Source organism: Podarcis liolepis (genome assembly GCF_965112155.1).
Source record: "Podarcis liolepis genome assembly, chromosome: 14".
NCBI classification, from domain to species: Eukaryota; Metazoa; Chordata; class Lepidosauria; order Squamata; family Lacertidae; genus Podarcis; species Podarcis liolepis.
This window is the reverse complement of record NC_139569.1, coordinates 17,528,935-17,540,029: the sequence shown is the minus strand read 5'-3', so window position 1 is coordinate 17,540,029 and position 11,095 is coordinate 17,528,935. Positions and strand designations below refer to the sequence as shown.

Genomic DNA, 11,095 nt, shown 5'->3' with positions numbered 1-11,095 from the left:
AAATGATGTTTACCTTTGCATATTATAGAAGGCCATGTAATGAGCAACCAATTACATGTTTAGAAATATGGACTTCACTGTTACTTGTGGTGTTTTGGAATCATAAATTTCAAGATACTGTATATGCTTTCACATTTTTTTTGCAATTATAGTTGTTTTCCACATGTCAACGTGTATAATCAAGTGTTTTTTTAAAAAAACAACCTAAGATACATCGCCTTTTAGGTATAGGCCCTATAAGGAGACATAAAAACTAAAGAAGATGCAACTAAGATACATCTGAGGAGATAAAAATAACAGAGTAAACACAGCTAACACTGCAGGGATATTTTCAACGGCCTTCACCGCGCCCTCTGAGCAACAGCTGTGAGCTATGGAGCTCCTTAAAAATGTATAAGCCCCCCCCCCTCCTGGCCGTTCCCGTGCACGAGGAAAGGGAAAAGGCGGGGAAAAGGAAAATACAGACAGAATAACGCCGCAGCCTGCGAGCGCGCGATGCAGGAGCGGAGCGTGCACGCACGCACGCCACGGGAGCACGCGCCAAGGTTTCTCCTCCTGCGCCGAAAAGTCTCGTGCGCGGCCGTAAGCTCCGAGACGCCCTTACTACGCATGCGCCTCGAGCCGCTATTTATAATCTGCTCCGTTCGCGGCCGCCGCAAGGGCTCCCGGAGGAGGTGTGTACATGGATGAACTGTGAGGTTGGTGAGTAGAGAAAACGCGGGGGGGGGGGCGAGCGAGAGGAAGGAGAGGGAGATAGAATGGTATAAAAGTGCGCCTGCGCGGGCTGGGTCTTACGAGCTGGTACCTGAAGTGGGGCCAGAGGTAAGAGGGGCCGGGTGCGGAGGGAGGGCGCGAGGGCGCACTCAGCCTGCGGGGGGCGCCTCCGACCCACACCTCTTGCCGGGAGAGGGGGCTGGGAGCAAAGGCAAGGTGGAGACGGCCGTTTTAGCGTTGGGGGGGGGCGAGGTATTTTTGTGGAGAGCAGCTACTGTGGGAGAAATACAGGAATACCCTGGAAGGGCGGGCTGAGCGGGGTGTCTCCTCACTTGCAGGGTTTCCTTTCAAGCCGGAGTCCTCTTCTGTTTTTCATCCTTTTCCCCCGTCCCAGTTTCCAGAAATGGATTTGTGGAGTGTGTTGAATAGTTTACACAAATGGGGGCAGTGCCCTTGAGCATGAGCAGAGTGCCACCGCCAAGGACGGGGCATGAGCAGAGTGCCCCGCTGCACGGGGTCATTGTTAAGATAAAAGGAGTGTGGGGAGATAACAGTGTGTGTTGCTTTGAACTCCGTGGAGGAATAAGGTGGGTTATTAAGGGCAAGTGATCTTTTTTTAAATATAGAAAAGCTCCCCAAATGATGTGAATCCCAGCAGCTTTTCTTCTAGACATTGGGTTGCTTGTAATTGTGTGGAAGAAAGACCCTTAAAGCAGAAGTATTCATCCCTTTCACACTCCAGACCCACCATTTTATCCCCAACCTGCAGCACTGGATAAGACTAGTATTGTTATCCTTGAGTTGGAAGTGACTCTGGGGATCATCTAGTCCAACCCCTTGCAATGCCTGAATCTCAAGTACATGGCCATCCAAGCTCTGCTTAAAAACCTCCAAGGAAGGAGAGTCCATCACCTCTCATAGGAGTTTGTTTCACTGTTTGTTTCACTGTTGAACAGCTCTTACTGTTAGAAAGCTCTTCCTGATGTAGTAATGTCCTGTTTTCTGTTGTTTTCATCTATACTGACCTCCTTTCTCCTTAACCTCCACATTTCTGCTGCACCCCTTTGCTTTCTCTTTTAAAAACGAAATGAAATCCAAAGACACAAGAAAAGTGGTTCAACTGGGGCACCTGCTTGAGGCTGGGCTACAACCCCCTGTTGCATCCTAGCCCATTACATGAAGGCCAGGGTATGAAGAAATCTGATAATGATGAGATAATTTTTTAAAAACCATTGAAACAGAGTTATGTACAAGTATTGGGTGATGTTCAACTAAGTTTTATTCAGAGTAGTGCCGCTGAAATTAATAAACATTACTAAGTTAAGGCCTTGAATTTCAGTGGGTCTGTTCTGAGTAAAACTCAGCTGAATGCCACCCATAGGTGATTGAGGGCTGAATTAAAGGCCCAGCTTGCATTCCTACAGATGGGAAAACAAAATCTTGATTCCTAAAGATTGGCATGGGACATTTAAAACACTGAATTTCCAGGCGAATGCAAAAAAGAGGTTCTGCAACATGAGGGGAAGGGTGTCCTCCTGGAAATAAGCCCCACTGATACGGGGGGGACTCCCCAAATACATAACTATATAGAGGATCTGTTTACACAACTCCACCCATACAATTGGCATCCTTGCTGTATCCTCTACCTTCTCTTTTGACTAGCCGTGTGTTTTCCAGAGTCAGCACTGAAATTTCTACCCACCCTCTGGCCGTAAAATATGGTTGGTGACATTAGGGGTGTAATGGTGCTTATCTGATGTGGGGGGCGTTGTTTGCTAGTTTGGGAAATATTTAACTGGAATCAGATGCTGAGGCTCTAAAGCAGGCATCCCCAAACTCGGCCCTCCAGATGTTTTGGGACTACAGTTCCCATCATCCCTGACCACTGGTCCTGTTAGGTAGGGATGAAGGGAGTTGTAGTCCCAAAACATCTGGAGGAGCGAGCCTGACCTAAAGTGAAGCAGTTGCTACCTCTAGAATGGATGTTGATACTGCAAGCAGCCTGAATTGTTCGTAGTTACAGAGTGGTTTTTGTATAAACACAATAAACTAGGTTTAAAGGCATGTTTAAGTGCCTGTTTATGTTTTTCTTAATCATGTGATGCATGAATCTCATGCACTAAACTGTTCAACTTGAAATTGCCAATATCCTATAGGTTAAATAAACAAAAAAACTTGCCCTAATACTCTTTGCACTATGGATTATATTTAAAAAAGCCTGTATCTCTCAGGCCTAAGATTTTGAAATGACTTAAGATGTTTGCTGTATCGCTTCAGAATGCATGTTCCCCTGAAAATGTTTTCCGAAACATTCATGAATTTGTAATTAATTAGACTGATTCCAACCATGAGTTATCAATTAGGCCATTTTTTCTCATGACTCCTGAATCTGCCTATATCTGCAGGGTGGGGGAAAGGATTTTTTTCCAGTCCTGAATTTAATTGGTAATTGAGCAATCTTAGGCGCATTCACACTTCCCTTTCTTCGAGCAGTTACTGCAGTAGTAGTAACTTTTATTTCCAAGTGCATGCTATAGTTTTATCTGGTTTTCTTTTCCCACACTGGGAACCTGTGGGGTTGTTGTTTTTTACAGCAAATAGAGATGTATTGATGGTTTTTTTTAAGATCTTACGTCATATTTCATAAGATCACAAGTTTTGAATCCTGAAACACTTGGCAGCCTTATTGTTGGCGCTGCTGGGCTCTTGGAACTGATGCTGATAACTAAAGTGAGGGGAAAACCCACCTTCAAAACAACCCCAGAAAAAACTGACTATGACTGTGATTGTGAAAACCTGCACCACACAGTCATTTACATTTCTAAGCAAACTGTATTTCATTTCAGTGAGAACATGCTTGAATTAGCTTCTGCCCATTTTGTAAAGGGTAGCCCTACATGGCAGCCTTACATAATGTATGTATAGTAAGCTCCAAATCATCACTTTTTTAAAAGGGTGTTGGGGTTTTTTTTTTGGTATGGTAAAAATCAGTGTGTTTGTGCACAACCTAAATAAACTGGACATTGTTTTTACTGCACACACAGGACCTAATCACAGTATCTCTTTTTAAGAGTCACAGAGGCAAGAAGGAGGTTGCAGTGTTTACTAACCCCAAGTGACACCTGAACTTGTGGATGTGGGCTGGCCCAGTATGGTGGGTGACTGTTGACTTATCAGCAACTGACCACTTTTAACATTTACCGGTATATTTTTATAAGCTGGAGGTACAGCTAAGAAAACAGAATCATTTAAAAACATATTAGGCTGGAAGGGGGGTACACAGCTGGCAACTTAAGTGAGAGAAACAGGGAGGAGAGGAAATTGGTTTGGGACTCTTATGGGGAAATAGAGGATAAAATTAGAAGGGAATCTGGGAGGCAAAAAGGAACCTGTAAAAAATCATTTTCAGGACATGAGGGGCAAGGAGTGGTAATAGCTTTGGTTATGACAGAAGAGAATAAATATGTCCTTGTTACCAAGCAGAATTTCCTCATCCGTTTTCAAATTGCTTTGATCATATAATTTCATCAGATTGAGGAAAATATGCTTGATGCTAACTGCCAAGCATGTTTTCTTTTTTAAGGCTTGCTTGCACAAAACTACAGATTTTTGTAGGCATTGCTGTGAGCAGGCCTGCTATATATTATTCTGTAGCATTATTTTGGGGACATTTCTGCATGCATTGTCTTACTGCTTAACAACATTTGTGCAGAAGCCCACAAAAATAATAGTAATAGCATACTACCAACATCCAACTCCCAGTAGTCTTCCCCTTCATACATCCCCTCTTATTTCTTTTCTTTTGGGGATTTTAAGAACAAATTTAGACAGATTGCACCTTTACATGTAGACTAATGTTTCTATGTTATCAGAGGCACTTACTTCTTACATCCTTTTCCACATCTCTATGTTTTCCTTTTTGCTGTTGTTGAATTCTTGGCTCTTGTCCTAGTCTTTCCACCTGTTTGTTCTTAATGGTACAGAAAAACAGTCTACCAAACAGATTTTTTGTGGGTGGTCGGTTGCAGTCTGTGAGAAACTCAGTTTACAAGCAGCAAATGAGGTTTTTCTTCAAATTAACTGTTTATGAAAGAAGCAGATCGATCTTTCATGCAACTCTACAACCTACTCCAGACACTGGTGAACCCAATGCCAGGTGTAAGGAAGCCAAGTATTTTTTCCACCTCAACTGTATATCTGATTGAAGTGACTTATTTGTCTAAGTGCCCTTCATTGTAAGCAGTGCTGTGTGCATAGAGATAGACTTGCCTACTGCAGAGACTGGGGCGCACAGAGATTCTGCAATATTTTTCACGCAGAAAAATGTTGACTCCCCACATTCAGTCCCATTTGAAGGTGGCTGGACTTTCCCTCTGCAGCATTTCATTTGTGCCCCCACCCCCACTTCATGAGTGAATGACAACTAGTGTCTTGTATGGGAGAAAAGGTTGTACAAGGTCAGCACTGGAATGAAGAGTAAATTTGCCCCCTGCTCCTGGTGACCCCCAGTTACCTGGAGTGGCATTTTCATCTGTGTTCCTCCATCACACCTAGTTAACTTTTTAGTTCTGAACTGAATAGAAGCCACCCTTAATCCACACAAATAGATCTTCACCTAAGTAACTCTGGTTTACTCCTTTTTTAAAAAAACAACAGAATGTATTTCATTCACATTGTTTTACAAACTTGGAGCTTTCTATGCAGAATTAAGTCAGACAGGTTGTAGAGTTGCATCCATCTTGATGGTCCTCAATTATGGCTTCTTAAATTTCTTTCACAAAGTCAAGGGTTTCTGTTGACTTCTGTAGGTTGGTGTTGGTTCATGAAATGCGGTGAGCTGAAATTCAAAGTCTTTGCCCACTTCAGATATAACCAAAATAATGGTTTCTTACAAGTACAAGCCTTGGGCTCATGCACTCTTCTCCCTTTTGTGTTTGCTTTACAAACTAGATTTCATCGCAACGATTCACTTAATCTGTGGATGCTTTCACAGAGCTTGAGAACCAACCCAAGAAAACATAAATATTTTCACAAACTGGGAATAAGCAGTGGTAGTTTGCCTGCATTCAGTGAGTTCATGAATAGATTGAGATATCATAGAATCATAGAGTTGGAAGAGACCACAAGAGCCATCGAGTCCAACCCCCTGCCAAGCAGGAAACACCATCAGAGCACTCCTGACATGGTTATCAAGCCTCTGCTTAAAGACCTCCAAAGAAGGAGACTCCACCACACTCCTTGGCAGCAAATTCCACTGTCGAACAGCTCTTACTGTCATTTGAACAGGACTTCTAGTTTGTGCTCTTAGTCACTATACTACACAAGTGCTCGTTAGTGTGTGATTATTGCCCACGCATACTCTGCTTGGATTACTGTGACTATGCAGAGCGCAAGCAAGGTCATAGTTGTAAGCTTCCACATTTTCAGTGCTTGGCCTTATCTTATGGCCCTGAGGGGCTGGTAAAATACAAGGCGTCATAGGTTTTATCTCCTGAAGTCTATTCAGGGCACTATTGTCAATTTATAAATGAACTCATGGAAGAAAATGGAATACAAGTGGACAGATCAATAGTCATACTGCACATTCTAACAAAGCCCTTAACTTACTAGGGAAATTGCTTTCAGACCTCTTGTACATAAAGCTAACTACTTCTGTGAACTAATCTGAAGAAGGGAATCTAATGAATAACCATTCACTTGGTCTTTTGGTCAAGTTCTCTTTCACACTGATTTTTGGACAGTGAGGGTGCAAAATTATCCAAGTGAGTTCTTCAAAAAAATTATGCAAGGTGGCAGCATGCATGTTTTAAATGAGATCTAAGCATAAATTTTACAGGTGAATATGCCTAGATGTTTATCCTTTTAAAATACAGAAGAGAACATTTTTCAGTAACTAACAAAACACCTCTACTCTTCTCTCACTGCCTCCATTTCTTCCCCTTCTATTTGCCAGGAGGTGATAGGACCAGTGGCCATGATCTTAGTTTTTTTTTATGTTGAGCTTCAGAACATATTTTTTGCTCTCATTTCACCCTCATTAATAGCTTCTTTAATTCCTCCTCACTTTCTGCCATCAAAGTTGTGTCATCTGCATATCTGAGGTTGTTGATATACTTCCGGCAATCTTAATTCCGGATTGGGATTCATCCAGTCCAGCCTTTTGCATGATGAATTCTGCATATAAGTTAAATAAGCAGGGAGACAATATACAGCCTTGTCGTACTCCTTTCCCAATTTTGAACCAATCAGTTGTTCCATATCCAGTTCTAACTATAGCTTCTTGTCCCACATAGAGATTTCTCATGAGACAGATGAGGTGATAGTTTACAACTGTTAAAAGCTATTTTCCTGTAGTATCTGTTATATGCAACTATGAAATATATATGTGCTAGATGGACTGGTTGCTGACATATCAAAGATGGTCTTGTGTGATATATTTAATCAGGTAATTAAATAGGCACAAGATAATAGTGAAGTACTGAGCGCTGTTCCAAGGCTATTGTGACTATTATGCATTTGGATATGCAGGATATCAGGAAGCCAAAGAAACTGCTGATGTTTGAATCCTTCTGTTTCTTAACAGCACTTCTGCTTATGATTGGACGGTATCTATATCACATCTGTGCTGCTCAAGCAACGCCGAGTGGTTTTTGGAAATGCCATTCCATCTTTCCCTTAGTCACAAAACCTTCTCTTTCCTCAATACCAATTATTTGTCTGGGTCTCTGGAGAACTATTTAGCTCCTGGTGGTTTTGCACAGCCAGCTGTAATTAAATGCATGTAGTAATCTCTAACATTCATTACAAAGAGTTGAAGAATCTTAATGCGGGTTTTTAACACCACTCTATTTGCTGCTCTTGAGTTAGCCGTGTGGTTACAAGACTTGATTCATGAACTCTTCATAGAAGGCAGAGTGAGGGGTTAGGTGTGGCATGCCACATCTGCCAGTCACACAATTTTGCCTTTTATTTTACTACATTTAGTAGTAACATGGTTTTCAGATTGGATTGCTCCTAGGGTCTGATTTCCAGGGCAGCTGAGTTCTCTCAGAATGGAGGAAGACACTTGAGTTCTGATAGTCCACCATGGGCATGTGTGCTCCCTACCCTACCTCTAATTCTCATACCCACAACAGAAAAATGTAATTTCATCTGTCTTCAGAAATAATCCCTAAGTGGAGGAGGTAGCACAAGTAGCTGCTGTGCTTGGATGACTGTTCCTCACTATGTTGTGATCTATGCTCTTGATTGTATTTGATCTAGAAATGCTGGTATTTGGGCTTTTTCAAAAAATGAAGTAATTGTTGGATTCATTTATATGGTATTGTCAAAGAAAGTGCTTCAGTTGCCTTTCTCCTTGCAATAACACTGGCCTGATTCACACAACACACTTGTTGGCTTAGCAAGACAGTGTGAACATGCTGGCTCCCAGATAGGACCTCACACAAGCTTTGCTCTTCCTTGGTCTTTCTTGCTGCCACGCCAAGCTAAGCCAAGGTTTGGCTTAGTATGTCATCCAAATAGTGTTAGAAACTGAGATATGAAAGCTAGGAGCTAAATGGCACCTTAAACCTAGGTTATGAGCACAACAATGGAATGTCTAGGCGCACTTTTTTATAACAAGAATACAAAACTGAAAATGAATGAACTGCAGCTAAAATATTATGCTCATTTTTCGCATGGTCCAGTCCCTCCCCTGCCAACCCCTGTAATAGTCTTAAGAGGGTCTCTTCTCCAGTCTTCAGAGAGTAGCTGGAAGTGGGGAGGCAGAAAAAGGTCCTCCTTTCCTTCCACTCTGCAGTTTTAATCTAAAATCTTAGGTGCAGTTCTGCACACAGAGCTCAGAAACTGCTTGCGCTAATGAAATTCCCTGTTGCAAAATGCGCCTACAACAGTGCAAGTTTTGAACACTGCATCCAAACCAGAACTCGTAGGTAAGCATTCTCCCCACTAGGCATGAGTTTCAGCCAAGGTTTGTTCTTTGCAACAACTCATTATTAGTGAGCAGAAAATGTAATCACAAATCCCAATCTGGATGACACTTTGTCTTAGTATGATACAGCAGCAAAAAGGACCACAGAGGAACAAAGCGACTATGAGGCCCTCTCCAGCAGCCTACACGGTCACATCGTCTTGTTGTGTGAACCAGTTATACAGTGGTACCTTGGTTCTCAAACTTAATCCGTTCTGGAAGTCCATTCCAAAACCAAGGTGCACTTTCCCATAGAAAGTAATGCAGAACGGATTAATCCGTTCCAGACTTTTAAAAACAACCCCTAAAACAGCAATTTAAAATGAATTTTGCTATCTAGTGAGACCATTGATCCATAAAATGAAAGCAATACCAGTAATCAATGTACTGTACTGTAAAATAAATAAGACAGTATTGTAGATGATAAAAATTGAAATTAATATATTTTCTTACCTGCTCTGATGATAGTCATTGTTTGGATGGGGGGCTTTTATCTATTTTCACAATCACACAATCAATCAGTAGCTGAACTGGGTTCCACACAGTCACAAAAACAAAAGAACCGAAAAAGCCACAAAAACAAAATAAATAGCAAAAGCAAAAGCACCAAACTTAATCCATTCCGAAAGTCCGTTTCACTTCCGAAATGTTCGAAAACCAAGGCACAGCTTCTGATTGGTGCAGGCGCCCCGGAAACAATAGCTGACAGCCACATCAGATGTTCGGCTTCCAGAAAACATTCAGAAACCAGAACACTTCCAGGTTTTGGGTGTTTGGGAACCAAGGCGTTTGAGAACCAAGGCACCACTGTATATAGATTCAGAGGGGAAATGGATCAGGAAGCAATTGTCACCTGAAACACTGGCTAGGTTAGCATGAGTTACTGTGATCTACATTCCTGTAGTCCCAGTTTAAGTGGTGAGAGAAGCTGATGCTGATGTACACAAAGCCTGGGGCAATTCACAAGGAGATAATCGAACTACATTTAACCTCATTAAGGCAATCCATTGAACTCAGTGCATCAGTGTTGGACAATTCCACTACAGAAACAGTATTTCATTAACTCTCATAGATGAACTGAGGTAGACATTTCCTGAGGTGAGAGAATTGTTTCTGTTGCCAATAATGCATGTCTTATTGTTCAGTAAATTTAATGTTTCCTGTTGCTGCACTTGTCTAGATTTCTGCATGTCTGTTTAAAGAAAACTGAAGCTTTGCAAATCCCTTGGAGCTTTTCTTTACCCCCACAAAAAAAAATCTTTATGACAATAATTTGGAGCTTGGTCATCCTGGCCCCACAGTAGCCTTTCCCTAGTAGAATGGTCCCTCTTCTAAATACAGTGGTACCTCGGGTTACATACGCTTCAGGTTACAGACTCCGCTAATCCAGAAATAGTACCTCGGGTTAAGAACTTTGCTTCAGGATGAGAACAGAAATCGTGCTCCGGCAGCACAGCAGCAGCAGGAGGCCTCATTAGCTAAAGTGGTGCTTCAGGTTAAGAACAGTTTGAGGTTAAGTACGGACCTCTGGACGTCACGCTGGCCACGTGACCCGGAAGTGTCTGCGGACAGCGCTGGCTCTCGGCCTCTAGAGTGAGATGAGCGCACAACCCTAGAGTCTGTCAAGACTGGCTGTACAGGCAGGGGTACCTTTTACCTTTTACAGACCTCTGGAACGAATTAAGTCCTTAACCCGAGGTACCATTGTACTCATAAGGAATGGCATCAGTGTAAATACCATGAAATTGATACTTTAAAACCTTACCTTGTCCACTAGTAACAACCCCTGCTCAATTCAAGACTGACAAAAATAATTACTGAACAAGTGCTGACCATCCATGTGTGTGTGTGTGTGTGTGTGTGTGTGTGTGTGTGTGTTTAGAAATCTGGAAGAGCTGATATAAACAAGAATGGGAGCCCTTGGAAATTATCTGTTTGTATAAAGTGAGGTGCCATTACACTCATTCTGCTCATTGCATTACTTCAAAGATTTGGGCATCTGTGTGGTAATGTGGATCTGGTCCCATATTTTTGAATGTGTCCTTGTGTCCATATGTGTCCTTGTAGCATTAATGGTAAGAAATGTTAGAGTTAATACAGAAATTAAGGAAGAAGGGGTGTTAACCTTTTTCACTTCTACAGTATTTTTGTACTAATAAAAGATACCCGCATTCTCTAAGTTGCAAAGACTTTACTGTATAAAATGTCAACATGGTTCTGATTGAGTGCTCTGGGGGAATGCCAAATGGTCTACTCTTCTTAATCAAACCAAAGAAGGTATGTTGCCCTTCCAAATAAATCCACAAAAGTTATTAGCCATAGATACGCACCTACACTAGGTGTATATGACCCAAAATAAATTAAGGATCTGACTTTTTATAAAAACTTGATTGACAGAGATAATAAGTT

General features: G+C 41.9%; 1 protein-coding gene across 8 annotated transcripts in view; it reads left to right on the top strand.

The window, feature by feature from the left end:
- Positions 1-529: 529 nt before the first annotated feature.
- The window catches only part of TBC1D24 (TBC1 domain family member 24), a 31,651-nt gene continuing 21,085 nt past the window's right edge, over positions 530-11,095 (top strand). The window contains exon 1 of one of the 8 annotated variants that reach the window (XM_083476164.1): positions 530-702. The gene's annotated coding sequence lies outside the window, so the exon portion shown is untranslated. Of the gene's footprint in view, positions 823-11,095 lie in introns of all 8 variants that reach the window. The other 7 variants (XM_083476166.1, XM_083476161.1, XM_083476160.1 and 4 more) reach the window with 7 other exon arrangements.